A 20294-nucleotide genomic window follows, 5' to 3' on the forward strand; every position below is an offset into this window, starting at 1 on the left:
GAGAGAGAGAGAGAGAGAGAGAGAAAGTAGCAGTGAAAGAAACAGGGCCAAAAATTCCTGCTGACTTGCAGCCTTTTCTAAATCGCCGGCCCCTTCTCCTATTCCCCTTCTTATTTCCAACTCTGTGGAGTTTAAACCCAAATGGGAAGAGGTTGTTTCATGTAGGCACCATGGGAGCTCTGGTTGCTTTCTTCCCAGGCATTCATCTTTGCAGAAACACCCCTACCCGACCACATTCCAACCGATCTAAAAGCGATCCACGTTAACATATCCCAGCAAAGCAATCTCCCCACTCATTAGCCGTGATCGAGGTTACACTCCCTTACCCTGGCTAATTAAGGTGACAAGGCCCCATCTTTTTTCTTCTTACGGTGAGCTGTTCCCCTCTTTTCATTCCACCCATACATGCCTGTCCCTTTTACCTTGATAGTCCATGCTTCCTATACTTGAATTTCTAATATTCCTATTGTGATCTATCTTGCCTTCTTAAAATCTTAAATGTGTTACCACCAAATCCCTTTCCCTCTTTCTTACACCTTGGGTGAATTCCAGTCAGAAGGGGCATTTGAAGGGCACTGCATAGGGAAGAGGAGTCATTTTTACCAAGCTACTGTAGCCTGAGGGTAGCAGATAAGTGCACTCAATAAAGTTCGGTACGAGTCAGAACACTGACATTTATGTTCCCAGGGCTGTGAGCTGCGACCTGTGCAAGTATAGTCTACGGAAATCTGCTCTTTCAGGGTGTTTGGCCCAGGAGTGATCCACACAGATTGGAATTTAGTCCCTCTTTCCTGCAACCATTTGTCAGCAGAAGAATTGCTCCAGCCTTGAGAGACAGTGTGAAGAGCCACAGATGAATGATTCAACCAACGTGCATTGTTTTCTATGAAGGATGGAGGACACACATGCCGCATCCTTAAATATTAATAGAAAACAAAAGGAAAGTGCCTTTAGTTAAAACAAATCAAAGGAGAAAGGCGTGCCAAAGGTTTTGATGCGTTCGCTTTTTAGTGTGTGCACAAAGGCAGAGCCTTTCACTGTTGCGTGTGTGTGCGTGCGTGTGCGTGTGCGTGTGCGTGTGCGTGTGTGTGTCTCTGTTTATCCTGGGGGTTAGTGTTTTCTTTGCTGATTGTGACAATAACAGCGACGATCACTGCCTGCTTGGCATCATCGAGCGCGAAAGTGTAACACTGCCATTCTGGTGCTCATTCATCACTGTCGTGCCTCTGCTTTCATCCCTAACCGGCACAGACATACACACACACACACGTGTGTGTGTGTGTGTGTGTGTGTGTATTTGTGTGTATATATATGTATATATATATATATGTATATATATATATATATATATATATATATATATATATATATATATATATATATACATATATATATATATATACACACAAATACATCCAGAAACTAGGAAGCGCCTGTCAAGGAGGAGACATCCTAATTCCCTATGTAGGCTCATTCTTTTCATTAGCGTCCGCCATCACGACAGCTAAAGCCCAGCAGCCTAACGATGCATCAACTGGAGCTGGACGGCACACAGAAGTACTTGAAACGCTCCATTTGTTTAGAGGTGGAGGGGTCGAGCCTCGATTCTCAGAATGAGGTGGCGAGCAACTGCACACGCACGCACGCACACACCCAACACATCCACTCCTTACCGATAAATGTCATCAGAAACCGAAAGGGATTTATTGCCAAGTAAGTAACACTTAACAAGGAATTGGCCTTGGTTGTTGGTGCATACATATACGCATAATTGAACCTTAATATGAAATAAACAAACAATAAATACAGAAACAAATATGTACAATACAATAGGGCTGCAAGATATGAGGAAAATATCCAATTGCGATTCTTTTTGACAGATATTGCGATTGCGATATGATTCGCGATATTGGAGGGAATGATCATTTTTGTATCATTATTCTTATTTTCACTGAAAAATATTAAAATGAAAAACGTGATAGTTATAGTGTGATTTTTGCGAGGATCTGTACCAAACAAAGATTTTTTTTTTCTTTAGTCTGTAGGATAGGATTTGTAGGACGGGACGTCTCTGCAGCGCCCCAATACTTCATTCAGACTGGTTTGGCACATATTTTGCCTTTAACAAATATTGTGCCGCCCCTGCAATTTTGGATATTGCACTAGTACATATTGTATTTCGATACAATTGCGATTAATTGTGCAGCCCTACAATATAACTATTTAACACACACATAGTATATATATATATACACAGTATCTCACAAAAGTGAGTACACCCCTCACCATACCTAGAGATTGGCATGGGGTACTTTCCATAAAATCATCTCTCAATGCAAATCAAACCAGCTATTAGGCTAACTGAAATAAAACCATGCCAATCTCTAGGTATGGTGAAGGGGATGTGATGATGTGGGGCCATTTTGATTCCAAAGGCCAAGGGAACTTTATCAGGATGCATAGTATCCTGGATCCATGAAATAACTGGCCTTTAATGGGAATTTAACATAGGGGTGTACTCACTTTTGTTGCCAGCGGTTTAGATATTAATGGCTGTGTGTTGAGTTATTTTGAGGGGACAGCACATTTACACTGTTATACAAGCTGTACACTTAATACTTTACATTGTAGCAAAGTGTAATTTCTTCAGTGTTGTCCCATTAAAAGATATAATGAAATATTTACTAAAATGTGAGGGGTGTACTCACTTTTGTGAGATACTGTATATAAAAATATATATATATATATATATATCATCCAGAGCTCCTCCTCTCCTCATCCAGAGCTCCTCCAGGCAGCACTGGTGCCAGCAGCAGTAACCCCTGGGAGATGGACAGCAGGATCTGGTATCTCTGCAAGCCTTACGTGTTGCCATTAGCCGCCAGCTCGGGCCATGCCTCAAACCCAACCACCGCAACTCACCGTCACTTATGTAAACACTTGGACATCAAAAGCATAACGGCCGGGGCCTGTGCTACGGGACAGCCGCTGGCTATGCCACCGCCGAGGCTCGTTACGTTTGACTGACTGAGGCGCCACAAACATACCAGCACAAGAGGGAAACGGGTGTGTTTTTATAACAACCCTCATCGTTATACAATGCAGCCACGGTGATAACACTTGAGCATGTTGGCCAACACAGCCACTGCTGCTGCTGCTTCCTTTGTCAGCATTACCATTCAACTGGTCTTTCTCTAGGTAGTTGTTAGGCCTTTGGCTGACAGCTCATACTAATATGTGTAGTGGTGTATCAGCCCATACTAATGTGTGTGCAACAGCAGGGAAGAGGTAGCATGTAGCAGATGTTAAGAGCGCCAAATAGAGGTGGTGGGTGGTGGGCTCTCTCTGTCTCTCTGTCTCTCTCTGTCTCTGTCTCTCTCTCTCTCTCTCTCTCTCTCTCTCTCTCTCTCTCTCTCTCTCTCTCTCTCTCTCTCTCTCTCTCTCTCTCTCTCTCTCTCTCTCTCTCTCTCTCTCTCTCTCTCTCTCTCTCTCTCTCTCTCTCTCTCTCTCTCTCTCTCTCTCTCTCTCTCTCTCTCTGAAACACCGTCCTGTTTGCTCTTCAGCCTGCTACCCTCTGCTCCTTTTCGATTTCATGTGACATGCGCGGCCACTTGACTTTCAGGGCACATTCTCTCCTCCTCTCTCTGGATGTGACCGGGGTAAGAGGGCAGGAATAGCGGCCTGCCTACCTGCCTGCCTCCAGACCCGTTGACTCGGAGCTTGTTTGTGATGCTGAGGGTTTACTACAGAGCACTCGCGGGGATGTGGCTTCTCCTAACCTTGAGATCGCTGTCAATACCATAACTCGCTCAATTTGTTTTTTGCGACCCCATCGATGGCGAAATGTAACAGGCAGTGTGGGCTCGTGGGACTGTGTGTGGGAGAATGTAATGAATAACACGGGGGAACAAAAAAAATAAATTAAAAAAGGATATTTCATAATAAACACATCAATCTCCACAGTTATGTTGCAGTGAGATTTGTGTATAAAATCCCTGGACTATGAAATGGATTGCAGAAGGGGTATTAAAGGACAAAAACAAAGCACACAGGTAGAATTACCATGGATGCAACAGAGAAATACAGGGAAGTCACTCAGGTTTGCCAGAGGGATCAGCTGCACTGCTCAGAGCAACATGGATTCTGACTGTCAGTCAATCTGATTGGCCGGAAAGCAGGATGTATTTAATCCCGGCTGTTGCTGACTCTGTTGCTGTTGATTCCCTCAAATCTGTACCATGCTTTCTATTCAGGACCTGACTCTGCAACACAAAGGCACAAAATCCCATTGTAGCGTTGCACCTCTATTATGAATGGAATAACTTGTTTTTTTTTAAAAATCACTCAATCACAGTGGTTTTTCATCTTTGCAGGTTTCCTACAGTGGAGCAGTATCCCACCTCCTGCACTGTCCAACTTGAGAGGGGAGCAAGCAGTTCGGAGCTGGCCGATGGCTGTTTCTGGGTGGTTTCTCGCTGTCTCTGTGTCTCCCTTTGGCTTTTATCTTTTTGAAGAAAAGAGGAGCAAATGTTCATTGATCTTGGCCGGTGGTCAGCCCGGTTCTAACGGGAGGTGGGAGAAGCAGCGATGTCAAGGTTGCCAGAAGAGTGTTGGACCTTGATGATCTAACCTTAATGAGCCCACAGGGGACACTACAGCGCTGTTCGCATCAGATTGACTGACGAGGTGAAGACCAACGGAGGAGACAGCGGAAGGAAAGTTTGGAGAGAGTGTGTGTTTGAGGGAAAGAAACAACACGCGGGGACAAACCACATAGCAGAAAATCCTGCTGTATGAAAGAAAAACAAGAAGACCGAGTCGGAGAGAGAAAGAGAGAAGAATGGATGGAGCCGAGACAAGTAATGGCTCCAACCCCGTGTCTCCATCTTGCACCCCAGAGAGCAAAGACCTCAGTCAACAAGGCTCAGACAAGGCAGAGAGATGGGTCACTGTGGAGGGACTGTGGGAGACCTGCACTCTAATTGAATGGCAACAAAACAGACACAGAGACAGGCTGCCAGGGAAGATGGAGGTACTTTCCTCAGAGAACAATTCTCAACAATATTATATAATCGTTTACCTTTACTCTTTCAATAACTCAAAAAGAAAATTGCCAGCATTCACCACATGTGCAAGGACTGCATAGTATTACAAAACATGGACTTTCAGCTTATTGCAGATGTTTTTTTTTTTTAAATAAGACCAATGCCAATGCTTATGTTTGCTTATTTTAAAAGGAATAAAATATTTGGGCGTAACGATTTCATGTCAGGGTTCTGCACAGGGCCAGAGAACACTGTTTACTGGGCTTTAGCATAAAGAAAGAAATGCAGCCTCTAGCATATTTGGACATTGCTGCAGTCGATATGGGGATGTCAGTTGTTTTTTGATTAATTTTTGCCGCCTTAATATACCACGGACACATGCGGGGTTTGTCCTTCCAAAAAAAGATGCCGCCATAGCAACGACACACACTCCCGTTGCAAAAAACAGCCAGGCTCCCTTTGAACCAAATGAATGAGTCGGCCACAAATGGATGAAGAAGGGAGGTAGGGAGGTAGACCAAAAAGTCAAATTTATCCAATGGGAAGAGAGCGGTAGCCTACACATGATAACAAACACATGATTACATGGGGAGACTGGAGAGGCATGTTCCCATCGTGAACAGCTTGTTGCCACTTACCAAGCCTTGTTATATAAAAAAGAACATCTATTGTAGAGTTATTCCATTGAATCAGCTTTATTTTGTACTAGGGGAAGCAGAGAAGGAGTTTAGTAGTACACACAGATGAGGCACATGTCATAGAACCTGCCAAAAATATTGAACACATTTAGTGTGTGTCTGTCCAACACAATCTCACGGCAGTTTGTGTAATTGTCACGTTATTTTTAATCTATTGATTCGTGTACAGCAACATGTTTATCTCAATTTTTTTCGTGGTGGCCAGCACGAAATGGGAACCATCTATTCAGAGGTTGGGTTTAGGAAAAACACAACGGGGAAAGGACGCCTCACACGCCGGGAGACGGCCGCGGGGGACGCGCGACAATAACGGGACGGTTGGGATTAGGAAGACTACGGGAAACAAAACGCCACACGCGGGATGCGATCCCCGATCTCGGCTTTTTATACTACTCTCTACCGTTTTTGTGCTATGATCACGAAATATGCTTCCCATTGAATACATTACTTTATATTTTCGTGCTGGCCACCACGAAAAAAACGTCCCCATGAACACTAATCAATAGATTAAATAACGTGACCATTTCACGAACTGCCGTGAGACTTGGTTGGTCTGTCACACATTGCTCTCAGGTCACTTTTTGCTTACCAAATCGCACAAACAACGGAACCTTTAAGTTGAAGCTGAAAAGTAGCAGACGTAATCTCACTGTTGGGGAAATAAAATGATGCCAGCAGTCCTGAAAATACATTTCTGCACCTTCAGAGCAATGACTGACACTGACACATCAAGTTTTCCTTCCTCAGCTTCTCATTAACAGACGGGAGATATGAACAACAGCGCCTCCCTGAGGACTTGTGTGTTCAGCCAGCCGTGGCTTTACTAAATTATTTCGAGTTTGCGAAAAACAAACATTTAATTTCACCAGCAGTCATCAGACGAGTCTCCAGTTCTCCAGTCAACATGTCAGCTGTTTGTTTTTTTACACAGATGGCATCTCTCACCTAAAATTAGCAACGACTGCTGTCATCTCCAGTCAGAAAAACATCCTTACGCACTGGGGGACCTGCTGTCACTGATTTATCTCCGGTTAAAAAAAAGATAGTGAGGGATGAAATTAGCAGTGAACGGCCAGGTAGGGCTTTTAAGGACTGTGAAAGTGTAATCGTGTGTGGTTTTGAGGGCTATTTCAACCCACCCTGTCACAACACTAGCCTGCATCTGTTGACTGCTTAGCGACCCGCGCTAGAAGCCATCAATCTAACCGACAACACGCTTTGAACGCTTCAGCCCCATCTGCCTCCAGCTTTGCTGCACCTTGCCCAGGATGGATGACATTGAGAAATGTTTTCAGGGGTTCTGCATGATTTTGCTTGGGACACGCACAGAAAATGAACAAATTCTTGCATGCAGGATGCCCACACACATAAAGTAAGTGTATACAGGCCTTCTTGACAAGTCCACCTGTTTTTGTTGTGTTATTGTAAGCTTAGGCTTATTGTAAATTAGCCACTGACACAAAACAAATTAGAATACACCATACTGCACTGCTGCAGAAATGCCCTATGTCTCCCACCGTTTCTCCTATTCTGTGTGTACATATTTCTCTCTCCTGTGTGTACATATTTCTCTCTCCTGTGTGTACATATTTCTCTCCCACACACAAATGCCTGCAATCACTCTACACAATGCAGTAGCGTGTCACTTTTATCCCCCTTAAATATCTCCACAGGTCTTCAAAGTTTCCAGCCAGCCGCCATCGAGATAAATAACAACTCCTCTGTGACAACATCTATTTAGCACAAGGACAGTCGAACATTTTTCCCCTCCGCCTCCATTAAAATGCTTTCTCGGGCCACAGAGGAAATGTCCCTATCTGCTATATAGGGCAGGCTAGCCGCCTTAAACCAAAGTGAGAAGCCGAGCTGCCTTCCTCTTCTTCTCGCCGCCGCAGATAAGAACAGAGGTCTTCTTGTCCCTGCTGAATTCTATCATCTAGCAGGCCCTGCCGATCCGAATGCTCCACAACACCAGCCACAGCATATAAATGCGCCCCATTCTTTGTGCTGTGTGTGTGTGTGTGTGTGTGTGTGTGTGTGTGTGTGTGTGTGTGTGTGTGTGTGTGTGTGTGTGTGTGTGTGTGTGTATGTGTGTGTGTGTGTGTGTAGGGGGAGAATATGTTCTCATGGCCATGGCGTTTCCTGGGTCTTTTGAGTATAAAGACCCCATGAAGATAAAGCTCATATTAAGTTGAAGGATGATTTAACTGTTGAAGGGGGAGCTTTGTGAGTGTGTGCGCGTCACTTTGATCATCTGTCTGCTACACAGGCCGGTTTGCTTGTAAAAAAAAAAAAAAAAAATCCCCATCCACTCCAATTCATTTCACTATTAATCCAGACAACACACAATTAAAGAAGTGCACAATGATCACCGTATGTGGAAACGACTGATCCGGCATCGATGCTATCACAACAAAGCAGTTTGATTAATAAGCTACAAAATGTGAATGTTGCGAGGACAGAGAAATGAGCTCAGCCTGACTGAATAGCAGCCTCTGTTTCTCTCATTCCACACCAGAGGAGCCCCGAGTACAAGTCCTCATTAATGGTACAGAGGGTACATCTTGACTGTTACGAAGGAGCAGCTCATCTGCATGAAGCTCGACTCAGTCACAACAGGTTTGGCATGCCACACATGAAAATACACATCCATACCAACATACTGAAACAAGCTGCAAAATCCAACAGATTGGCCAAAAAAAAAAAAAAAAACTGTTCAAGTGCAAGATGTCTCTTTCATTTGCAGACATGTTTTGGACAACTCCAAATGCTTTTTTTTTTTTTTTACATGTTCTCAAACATGACATGTAGGCAACATTGGTTAAAGATAACAAATGTTGAAATGTTGGTGATGAAATCAAATTCCCTCATTTCAGCCCCAATGTGCTGATTCTGATCCTCATTTCTTAACATTTGTTTTCACTGTAGGTGTCAAAGACAGGCTTCGAGCACAGACACACACACACACACACACACACACACAATAAAATGCTAATTGAATGCACATTTGGCGAACCAATCCATTGAAACAATGTCTCTTAATGTGTAACTCTGATGTTTGAGTAGGAATCATCCCCCTCTGGTTAAATTAGCATTGGCCGTGTAAACCTCAGCCTACCTGTTAATTTGTGATCCCCGGGTTCTGGTGGGCTGCCAGATTCCCACTGATGTTTTTTCCCCCTGAGATTTCTCCTTCTCCTCTTCACTAAACCTTCCTCCAGCAGCGGTAAACGTCAAGCGAGCAAAAAAAGTACTTGTTTCTTGGAAAAACAAAACAAAAAAAAATTAAAAAAATAAAAATGCACCACCTTCAAAAATGCCCCCCCCCCCCCCCCTACAGCACTATCTCGTTCAATCCAACCGGGCCGGCAGGTGGGACTTCATAACTGGAGACAATCACAGTGGAGACTGAAGAGCAAACATAAAGCTGCTGTACTGCATCACACACCACATACAGCAGGACATAGCCTAGTATGATTCCCCATCCGAGCAGGCAGGCTCGGCTCGGCTCCTTCCCCGTCTTCTCCTGCACGGCAATAGGCTGTGTTTATTTAATTCATTTCTCGGCTGACAGTCCGGTTAGCCTCAGAAGGAATGTCTGTGTTTTTATCGAGGCCTTAATACGACAAAAATAACCCCCAAATAAGTCGTGTCTGCGGTGTCTCGGCAGATTTGACAGCCGGGAAAGTGTCACCTGTGTTGACCAATGGTAGCAGTGTTTTTGAGCGTTTTTTTTCTGGGACGTCGTCGATAAATCCTCAATAAATCCCCTCAAGGAGACCTCTGACACCGCCGTTCACCGGTTCAAGTCGCGGTGCGAGCCTCGGCTTGCTTTAGCTCGTCTCGGTAACGGCGGGCATGGACTGCATGGTCTTCCGGTAGTCTTGTGTGAAAAGATGCTGCCTCTGCTGCTGCTGCTGCTGCTGCTGCTGTGTGGATGCCGTGACCGCCTGAGCTAGCCGTCGCCCGCGCGCGCACGTGCGCACCCTCGCAAGCACGCACGCTCGTTCCCGGCATGTGACGCGCGCCGCAGTTTCCTCCCTAGCAAGCTGGTCGCCTTGGCAACGCTTTCCTCTGACCTCAATATGGTCGCTTTTCTCCTAAAAAATGTGTCGCGTTTACCTCCGTTTCTGTCGCGATGACAGCAACGCGCTCAAGTTCACTCAGTGGTGAAGATAGGTATTAATCCGTAGAGGGTGTCGTAGGGCTGGTCTCCATCTTCTCCTGCAGAAAAAGGTGCGAAAAAATAGTGCTGAGGAGTTTCATTTTTTTCGGCATCCCTTTCCTCTTCTCCTCCTCCGCTCGCATACAGCCGGGCAGATCTGCATCAGCATGACGTCAGAAGACGTTAAAGGGATACTAGCCCTTTTTTTCCACCTCCTTTCCTCATCCATCCATCCATCCATCCATCCATCCTGCATCTTTCTTTTAATACTATCCCTTCACCATTCATTCATTCATTCTTTTATTCACCCAGCCACCTCAAGCATCCCTCCGTCGATCGATCCTTACCTCAGTCGCTCCCCTCCATCTCTCCATCCATCATACACAGTTTACCCTTTCAACACAGAGAACATGTCATTCTCTTTTTCTGCCCTGTTAATCCCTATAGGAGGCTAAACATATCACTGAGGGATAAATATTCCAGCCAGTATTTTGAGTGCCAAATGGGGTATTAAATTAGTTTTATAGTGATTTCACAGGAGATTAAAAAAAAAAGATATAATATAGGCCTACAATAAGATTAGGATATGCGCTCACTAATCAGCACTACAGGTCCCTTTTGGAATATTATGTTGATTTTCTTTGGGGGGGTTGCTTACTTCACCACCTTGTAAATGTATTATTTTATGCTTTACTTTAAGGGATAATAATATCCACCATGGCTGGGTCCCTGATCTCATCAATGCAGATGGTAATGGCTGTGTGGAGGCAGCACCTGCTCCTCTGGATGCAGCACAGCCACATGTCTGTCTTATTACCAGGGTCGTAACACAGCCAAACATCTGCCTCAGACACTCTCCCTCTGCAGAGCCATGTATCCAGAGTTTGTGGGCTGGTGCCCGCCAGGATTTCCCACATCACAGGATTAGTAAAAGTCTTTTTTTAAATGATGCTCCATCTTTGCTTATTTTCATGCTACGACTTGCAGTCACTTAAGATGAAGTATAATCCAGTCATATCCAAATGATGCTCATGTGCTCTCAGGCAGCATCCAGAGCTCATTGTAGAGAAGATTTAGTGTTCGACATCCATGTGCTAGTGTTCATTCACTTCCTCGTTTAAACCCCAGGCAGGGAAACAGGGTGCTTCTCCACTCATGTGGGGAGCCAGCCTGTCGTCAATCAGCCAAAACATCATGTCAGCCCGGCATGCTTTTTACCTTTGGACACATCCAGCTACCTAAGGGACACAGATGAGGCAGAGAGAGAGGAAGAGAGAGATCGCTTTGGGCCTTCGATCTTGGCTATCAAGACAAATTGTCTTTGGTGTTGGATGTACATTCCCCCTGTGATATCCCATCAGGGCCAAGGTGAGAAGGCAGAAGACCTGTGTCTGTGTGTGTGTGTGTGTGTGTGTGTGTGTGTGTGTGTGTGTGTGTGTGTGTGTCTTCATGTACAGGGGTGATGTTGATGTCCTACACTTGATAGACCCTTGCCAAGCATCAGAGGTAATGGCCCACCAGGGAGACCTGACAGCTGAGCCCACACCTAGATGTGCGCGCACACACACACACACACACACACACACACACACACACTTCACTGCCTGTTTCACACAACTCCTTGTGGTTTGTCACTGATGGACTACATTGATACACGGTAGCAAACACATGTATCATGACACACACGGTCCCTTTTGTTCTCCCTTAACACAGAAAAAACACACACGTTCCCTCCCTACACACACTGATATATCTTGTGTTGGTGTTAGAGGTCAGTTTGCCACTATAGAGCCCCAGGGGGAGCTGCAGGTCTGTGGAGAATTTCTCTGCAGTGTTTATGTAAATATATCTTATACCTCCAGAACATCATTATATAGGGCTGTGCTTGATTTGCGCAGTTCTGCGCACAAGTGACCAGTCAGAAGGCCCTTTGATGTGGACTGGGGTACTAAGCCCCTGCAGAAACCCACCTCAGGCTCTTCTAATCTGTATCTCGGCTTTCAAACAGCTCAGCAATTAAACAGTTGGAACAGACCAAGAGAAAGTAATGTGTTAAGACAGGCACATTAAGGCATACATTGTCACATAAATAAATGCAGACATAAAAGCATGTATACACATGTCCATGCAACTATTAGCCATTATCACACACATATAGGCCTACACATGCCTGTGGATTTAATATTCCATTAACAACAGGCTGCAAAACACTGCTACATTCTGCGATACTACAATCAAATAATTTGTTTGCTTGGAGGCGTTTGCAATAATATGACATTGCAATCTCATAAAGCCATTAACCTTTCTGTCTAAGGCACCCAGAGTATGCAGAAAGCCTAATTTACTTTTCCTGCAACCTGACCTATTGAGCATGCCCACAAATCCCTTCTTGTTTGCAGACTGTGAGAGCCCGCGCTGTCACGGAGATTGAAATAGAATATCAAAAATAAAAACAATTATTTGATTGTTTGTGACTATAGTTTTAAGCATGGCGGTTTCGTAAACACTCGCCTGTGCACATGTGTGCATTACAAGCGTCCAAATAGCTGAGAACAAACTCCAGCTAGCGGATGCCAGGCGCTTTTAATTCACAGAGCTGTTTGGGGGGGGGATTGTATTGAAATACACTTTCAATGAAATGTGTTCATTCTCCTCCTGTTCCTGCAGCAGAGATGATCCTTGAACTGCTTCTCACTCAAACAGTATGACGCTGGAAGTTCAGCATCTCACCCTACTCCCCTCTGTGCCCTCATCCTGTTCTCACCCTTACACCTTTAAACTAGGGCTGTCAGCGCTAACGCGTTAATCGCGATGCGATTAAGGGCCGACACGATGAGATTCAGTTTTTTTAATCGCATGCCGGCATTTATTAATTCTGACCTGTCTCGTTGCCGTCGAGGGGACAGTAGTTTTCACGGATACACAGCCTGTATGACACGGAGAAAGCAGCCACACTGAACTGCTGCAAGGTGCTGCAAACGCTGTCTCATTAACCGGTGATCACTGGACGTCAGTGAGTAATCAACATTATTTAGGAGTTACTAAACACTATATTGACTCTAGTAAGGATAGGGATTTTTAGTTTTTTAGTTAGGTACTTGGAGGAATTGTGCAATAATGACAGATTCACACATTTTCTTTTGTTTAAAGTAAATAAATAATTTCAAATCTTAAAATCAAGTTCATAAAGTAACTTTCTTTGCATTCATTTGATTCCCAATCAAGATTGGTAAAAAATTGCTTTTGATTGTTAATATGTACTTAAAAACTGTTCTAAAATGCAAAATAATAGAATTTTAATCATGTGATAAAATATGCGATTAATCGCGATTATAGAAATTCAGCGATTAATCGCGATTAAAAACAATTAATCGTTTGACAGCCCTACTTTAAACCTTTTACACATCACACCTTGCCTGAATTCCTTACACCCCTCTTCACTTCGAACTTCATCGCTGGTGATCTTTCTCTTCCTTGTAGCTTCACATTTATTCTCTCTTCTCTTTCTCTCATCTTTCTTTCTACCTTCCCTGCCCACCACGAGGTTATCTGCCCACCGGGTTGGTAACCGGCACTCTTCCTACCGTTACTTTCTCCGCCTCTCCCACTCTTTCCCTCCAGGCCAGGGGTGAGTCCAGGATTTTTTAGGTGGGGTGGCAAGTGTGGGCCCGGGGGATTTTATCAGAATACAGCATAGAAAATCTGCTTAGAAATATAGGAAATATTGGATGGGATTGAACAACACAATGTAATTTTGCTTAATAAAACACATCACAGTCATTATTAATTTCACTCATTTTTATTTTCAACACATTGTGTATCCAAATACAATACATATTTTCTATGGGCTCTTAAGGCAAAAGTTTGGATATTCATCATGGAAACATTAATAGGTCATGTGACAAGGGCTGGAAAGATTTCTTTTCACAGAACTGTATAAAAATATAGTGCAATATACTTAAAATAAACTTGCCTCAAACTTTAAAAAGAAAACCATGGCTGTACACAGTTTTCAGATAACAGGAAACAGAACAGAAATAAAGTGCAACACACAATTTATTTCTTACAGCAACAAGTGCTCTACAGTGAGTTCAATATGTTTTTACTTCTAAACTGGCCTCACAATTTTCCACAAAGTAGACAGTTGCCATACAATGTGTGTTTAAAGTATATATCCATTTACCAAATGGAAAGGCAGCGATTGGCAGAACAGGCAGCAAAGTGACAGTACTGTGATCCAATGGAAATCAAATTTGTCAGATTGATAGCACTCTACCCCAATGGATTGGGAGGGCAACAGGGGGGGCCAATCATATTTCAGGGGGGGTGGGTGCCACCCAGGGCCCCCCTCTAGACCCGGCCTGGCTCCAGGCAGCCTGTTCTGTTTCTTACATACTCACTTACCACTGTGAGATTGGGTTTATGTTTGATTCTTATGTTTTGATTAATTCATTGGAACATCGTTTCTTGTGGGGTAAAGCAGCTATGGAGAATGTGTTGTATGACTCAGGCATGAGACAGAATGACAGCTTCAGCATTATGTAGTGTTCAATGGAGCGTTAATGGCACTTAGCAGTGAACGTGACTGTCAGTTGTCAGTCACCCTGAGGTGTGACCCCTGCAATAATACTCTATATTGATAAATATTTGTGTGTGTGTGTGTGTGTGTGTGTGTGTGTGTGTCTTCATGTACGGGGGGGGGGTTCTAAATGAAAGCTTGGTTTATTAGCAAACAGCAGAATGATGCATTACTATCAAGAAGAATGTTTTTTTCTGTTCCTGTAAGTTAGATGATTGCACGGGTACTGATTTTATCAAGGGCCACTACACGCTTACCAGGGCTGGCATTCTAGGGTATAACTAAAAGCATCAAAAGAGGAAGTTTGATGTCACAGAAAGTTAGCCTCAACGCTGCTGACGAGCAGACAAGCGCTGTTTTCCCTCTACACGGCATGACTAGCATTTTCACATGAATCCACTTCAAAGCTGCTTGAAAACAATACTTCTACAGCACACACTCCTGTCCACTCCCTCTTTACCTCGTCCACCTCCGGCTCATCTCTCTCAAATCTCTCCCCGTGGACTCTCCACTCCCTCCATCCCGCTCAGAACTCACCTACCTTGCACAGCTACCACTGCTCTCCTCCCTCCCTGTTTTCCTATATCTCTGCTCCTCAGCAAGCATCCAGCCCCTTGGGGTCGGGGATCATATCCTTCTTCTCTGATCTTTAGCAGCATGGAGCCTGCCAGATTAATACTAAAGTAGCTCCCCTTGCAGTGCTTCTCACCATATGCCCCCTCCCCTTTCTGTCTATATAACTCAGCATCCCCCCCCACCACACACACTAATGCACATACACACCCCATTAGCTAGACTGGCATCTGCTTTTTAATTGTACCCATCTGAGCGCTGGCGTAGTCCCCACGTCCATGAATCGGCCAGTGCTAATTGCAGCTCCGCATGTTCCATTGATGGTGGCTGCCACAGTGAGATATAAAGAAAGAGACCTGCACAGTGTGACTTTGCATTTTTCATTACCTCCCATGCCTCAGAAACTTTGGGTTTATGGCCTTGTGATCATATATGCATCATGTAGCCATTATTAACATTGATAGGTTCATATGCCATGGCTGTCTTGTGCCTGTGCCTGTCTTGTGGCGTGTGTGTGTGTGTGTGTGTGTGTGTGTGTTTGGATCCTGCTGAGAGAGGAGCTCAGGACTGATGTATTATTCATGGTAAGGAGATAGTAAACTCACATAAAGGCAAAACGTGCTTATTTAATATAAGCATAGAGGAGGCCACCCCTTCTTTTATAGTGTTGACGGCAAATGTTAAACTCACTTATCCACACATACATATTCTAGTCTTGCAAGCCCAGGGGCCTATGATGCTCGATGTTTATTAGAATGTCTCTATCCACAGGAAAACTGTCTGCATGGATAACTACGGTAAGTACAGTAAATCAAATAAATATTATCTGCAATAAAGCAGAATCATCCGTGAAGCTAGCATGTTCCATCATGCTTACTCACTGTCTAACTAGCACACACACACACACACACACACACACACACACACACACACACACACACACACACACACACACACACACACAATAGTGTGTGCGTGGGTTTCATTTGTCCAGCATACTTCAGCGTCTATGTGTGTTTATATGTCGACATGCACATTATGAAGAACAAGCAGAACGAGACATAATTTGCCAGACAATTAGGCAGACTAATCCTGGCCTGACATTTTGCTGACTGTAATTGTTTTTGATATATATGAATTATCCACTGCTCACATTTCTTTAGTTTTCGTTGCAGCTTGCTGCCTTGTGAGCAAAGCATTCAGGAAACGGAGACGGCATAAAGAGCAGAGCTAAATCAACATAATGGAAGCAGAAAGAGGATCCAAATGACAGACACCTCACCTACTCAGTCACGAGCAACATTGTTGTTCCAGATGGATGATGTTCGGCTTTAAAGCAACAATTTGCTCGCGATGTGTAGAACTTTGAACACTTGAACTTTTTCAGCATTATGAGATTAGGTGATTAGATGGAACCTTAATAGTCCCCATGGGGGGATTGCTGCAGCAGCAGAGAGTCGGATCTAGATAAGAATTTAACAAATACAAAGTACTGAAGATTAATACTACGTGCAATTTGTACAACAGAGTATAATGGCTGACAGATTTGTGGATTTGCAATTGGCATAGAGGGATGGAGCAGTAGCTAGTTCATTAAATTCATTAATTAAAGGGTGTAGATGTAAGGAAATAGAAAAGTAGAGGGATGGTATAGGGGGAAAAGGTTCAAGCTGCACAAATCAATATTTTGATCAAATGAGTATGTGAAAGAAAATGATTATCTGGGTGCTTGGGTAGCTCACCTGGTAGAGCGTGCGCTCATACATAGAAGCTCAGTCCTCACCGCAGCGGCCGCGGTTTCGCTTCCGACCTGTGACCCTTTGCTGCATGTCATTCCCCCTCTCTCTCCCCCTTCAAGTCTAAGCTGTCCTGTCAATAATAAAGGCCTAAAAATGCCAAAAAATAATGATTATCTGACTGGACAGTTTCTTTCAGTTCTATGTAGCTTTTTAGCCGCTTTTTTTTAGCCACGAAAACTGGCTTAAAAACAAAAATATGAACACCACACAAGGGTTAAAGGCCATGTGTTATACTAGTATGATAACTATTAGGTGTTAATATGTTGGTGTTGTCTTTTCAGCTTGTTCCGATGCCCCCAAGTGGCAGTGCAGATTTAATGTTCATGGGAGCACAGTGACCTGGATTGCTGGATAATCCTCAGACCACAGTGCCAATCATTTTCACATGGACTATTAGATCAGTTGGAAGTAGAAAATGACTCATGGCGAGGTCTGTGGATGTCCAGAGTAATGTCGCGAAGAATCACCGCACTTACCCTTCTTTTCCTGGTGCGTTAAAAACAGCAGAGTCAAGAAAGTCTTTTGAAGTTCACATTTAGTGCACATTTTGCACAGCAACCAGGCGCAGATAAAGAAAGACACATTTTGTCAAATGCCATCTCTCAATGCTAAGAGCACCACAAATTCCACCTACTTCCATTGAATTGGGGGGGAGGCAAATTAACAAAAACCTATCTGTGTGGCTAGATACCACTGCAGCTAAGAAGCAAAAAAAACCATCTTTTAGTAATTTGGCGAACCAAGCCTTTAAATTGGTTGACAAGAGAAAAGGGGGGGCAGACCTTCCTCCACAGAGCTGCGGAGGAAGGTCTGGCTAGTCCACACAGCATTCCGGGATGGGAGAAAAACGTGCTCTGGTTTATTGTCATTTCTTTAAACCAATCACAATCGTCTGTGCGGTGCTAAGTGCCGAGTGGAGCCACGGTGCCTCTGAAAAATAGCCTCGGGAAGGAACTTTTTTGCTGGAACATGTGTACGTTCAAAAGTAGTTTTAGTCGTGCAACAGAAAACTCAGATTGGACAGATAGTCTAGCTAGCTGTCTGGATTTACCCTGCAGAGATATGAGGAGCAGTTAACCATAGTCCTCAGAAATCCTCCAGAGTTTAGAATGCCAACACAAAGAAAGAGGAAGGTTACGGACATCCGGCCGAAAAAAAGGGACATCAGGCGGAATTTCCAGCGGCACCAGAGCAATCCCTGAAGTGGAACATCGTGGATATAGAAGAGGGGCCATGAAATGTTCTTTTGCTCGACATGGCAGAGAGAGTTAGAGAGCCACTGGTCTAGACCTACATGTATGCAGGCTGTCTTCATTATTCATTTTACCAAGCCATACTGATTCAACGTCAAGCTAGTTTATAAAAGCTTTTACATTTGCTGGAGGCAAAATAAAGATCAACAAGCAACAGATAAAAGATTAACAAAAAAAAAAAACTACAAAATGTACAAGAAAAAACACAATACTTCACAGATTGACTATATGATCTGTAGCAACATACAGTACGCAGTACACGCACTTCAACAGTGAAAAATTAATACAAATCTGAGAATCGGTTTAATTGCTTAACAATTGTACCTTGAAAATGGCAATACCTGCCTCCCCCAGGTTATTTGTAGAAACAAAGAACAATATTTTCTTCTGTTTTAATAAAATATTCTAAAAAATGTGCACTTTATGTCCTCAAAAATGAGTGCAACTCTGAAAATATGACTTATTTGTCTGTCTTTTGTGCCAAACTTGGCAAAAGATAATTATGTCTTCTTGCAATTATAGATAACAACAGAACAAAATAGTCTTACTGTGAAAGCAGCATATAGATTAACTGTGTAGTTAAGGTGGACAGTGGGTGCTCTCATTTTAAGGTGAGTGTTGGGAATGAAAATGAAGAAAAAAATAGAAAATATTCTTCCAGAGTAAAAACGTGCTATTAAAGTACACCGTTGTGGATGGAAGGATGGATGGATGTGTATGAGAGCATTGGTTTTGATGTACTGTATGTTCCCTGCACATGATTGGACTGTGCAGGAAAGTAAAAAAAGGGTCATTGTAGCTTCCATTTCGCTGCTTGAAGAAAGCAGCATTAAATAAGGGACCTACCAGTCAGCTATGTAGCTGATCCACTGATGTATGAAGACATTCTACTGTGAAAATGTTCCCCCCCGATACTTTCCATTGAGATAGTACCAATAAAGCACACCTCTTCTTTGGTTCACCTTCCTGCTTCCCATCTCCAACTTCTCTCCAGATACTTGACTAATGAGCACAGGATTGTAAAAAAAAAACCTGCATTGAAGCAGATGCAAAGGCTTTCTTTTCTATTCCTATTCCTTTTCCAAACAAAGAAAACTTTGTCGTAGCCTGTAAAAGCCCTGACACTCATACAGCCATTAACAATGTTCCCTCTTATTCTGGTTGCCCACGGCAATAACCTGCTCTCCTCTTTCCACACAGCCCTGTCTCCTTAAAGGTCCAATGTGTGGGGATTTCTCCCATCTAGCGTTGAGATCATATATCGCAATATCAACTCTCTCGCGCCACGCAGTTCAAAGTACGTATTACAGCTACGGTAGCCTTCACGCTTCAAAAAGCCGGTCTCTTGCTCTTTTCAATACCCTTTTTCTTTTTCTGGGCGAAGAAGAAGACTCCTGTTCCTGAAATTTGGATTTTGAATACGTGTAGTCCTCCATGTTTCCTTCTTCAAATTTGCCGGGGCCGGGAAGCTACGATATCCATTAGCAGCATTAGCAGCACCTGTGAGTTTATCATGTGACAGCGAAAACGTGAAAGGCGGAGCAGTATGTCCTGTATGTCCCTTACCGGCTAACGTATTCCCAGATGGCTCATGAATGTGGAGCGTCTACCCCAGTTCATGCGAATGCAAATGTAAAATGTCAAGCCAAAAGGAATACTTGGAATTGATGGTGGTGGTAAATATTCATGAAAAAGGACAAGTTTGTGAACGGGCAACACAGATTTTGATGTGATGAATGAACAACTAAGCACGTTACACACTGGACCTTTAAAATTACGTTCCCATGCAACTGGACTGAATTCTCAATTACGATGTAAGGGAAATAGTATTTTGACCCGGATTACGTTTTTAACGTATCAGAAATACTTTTCTACAAAGTAATCAAAGTGCATATGAGAGGAGGTTGGGGTGGATGGATGGGTCAAACAAACAGGACTTTCACCCAGGAGACCGCAGGTCCTGTCCTGTGTCAAACCAAAAGTCAACGTTTACTTATACTAACTTACAACTTGTGTCACATACATAACGTTAACTTATGCCAAATACTTAAAGGTACGTTGTGTAGTGTTAGTAGTAGAAACTAACAGGTGGATTATGATGTGAAAATACTTATTTTAAAGATGATTTTTTGGGCTTTTCCACCTTCATTTGATAGGACAGCTAGGTGATAAAGAGGGGGAA

General features: G+C 43.5%; 1 protein-coding gene across 3 annotated transcripts in view; it reads right to left on the reverse strand.

The window, feature by feature from the left end:
- The window catches only part of nlgn2a (neuroligin 2a), a 218390-nt gene extending 208326 nt beyond the window's left edge, over positions 1–10064 (reverse strand). For 2 of the 3 annotated variants that reach the window (XM_031288526.2, XM_031288525.2), the window contains exon 1: positions 8862–10064. The gene's annotated coding sequence lies outside the window, so the exon portion shown is untranslated. The remainder of the gene's footprint in view (positions 1–8861) is intronic. The other variant, XM_036005502.1, reaches the window with a different exon arrangement.
- Positions 10065–20294: the final 10230 nt, after the last annotated feature.

This window comes from Sander lucioperca, chromosome 9, assembly GCF_008315115.2.
Source record: "Sander lucioperca isolate FBNREF2018 chromosome 9, SLUC_FBN_1.2, whole genome shotgun sequence".
Classification (NCBI taxonomy): Eukaryota; Metazoa; Chordata; class Actinopteri; order Perciformes; family Percidae; genus Sander; species Sander lucioperca.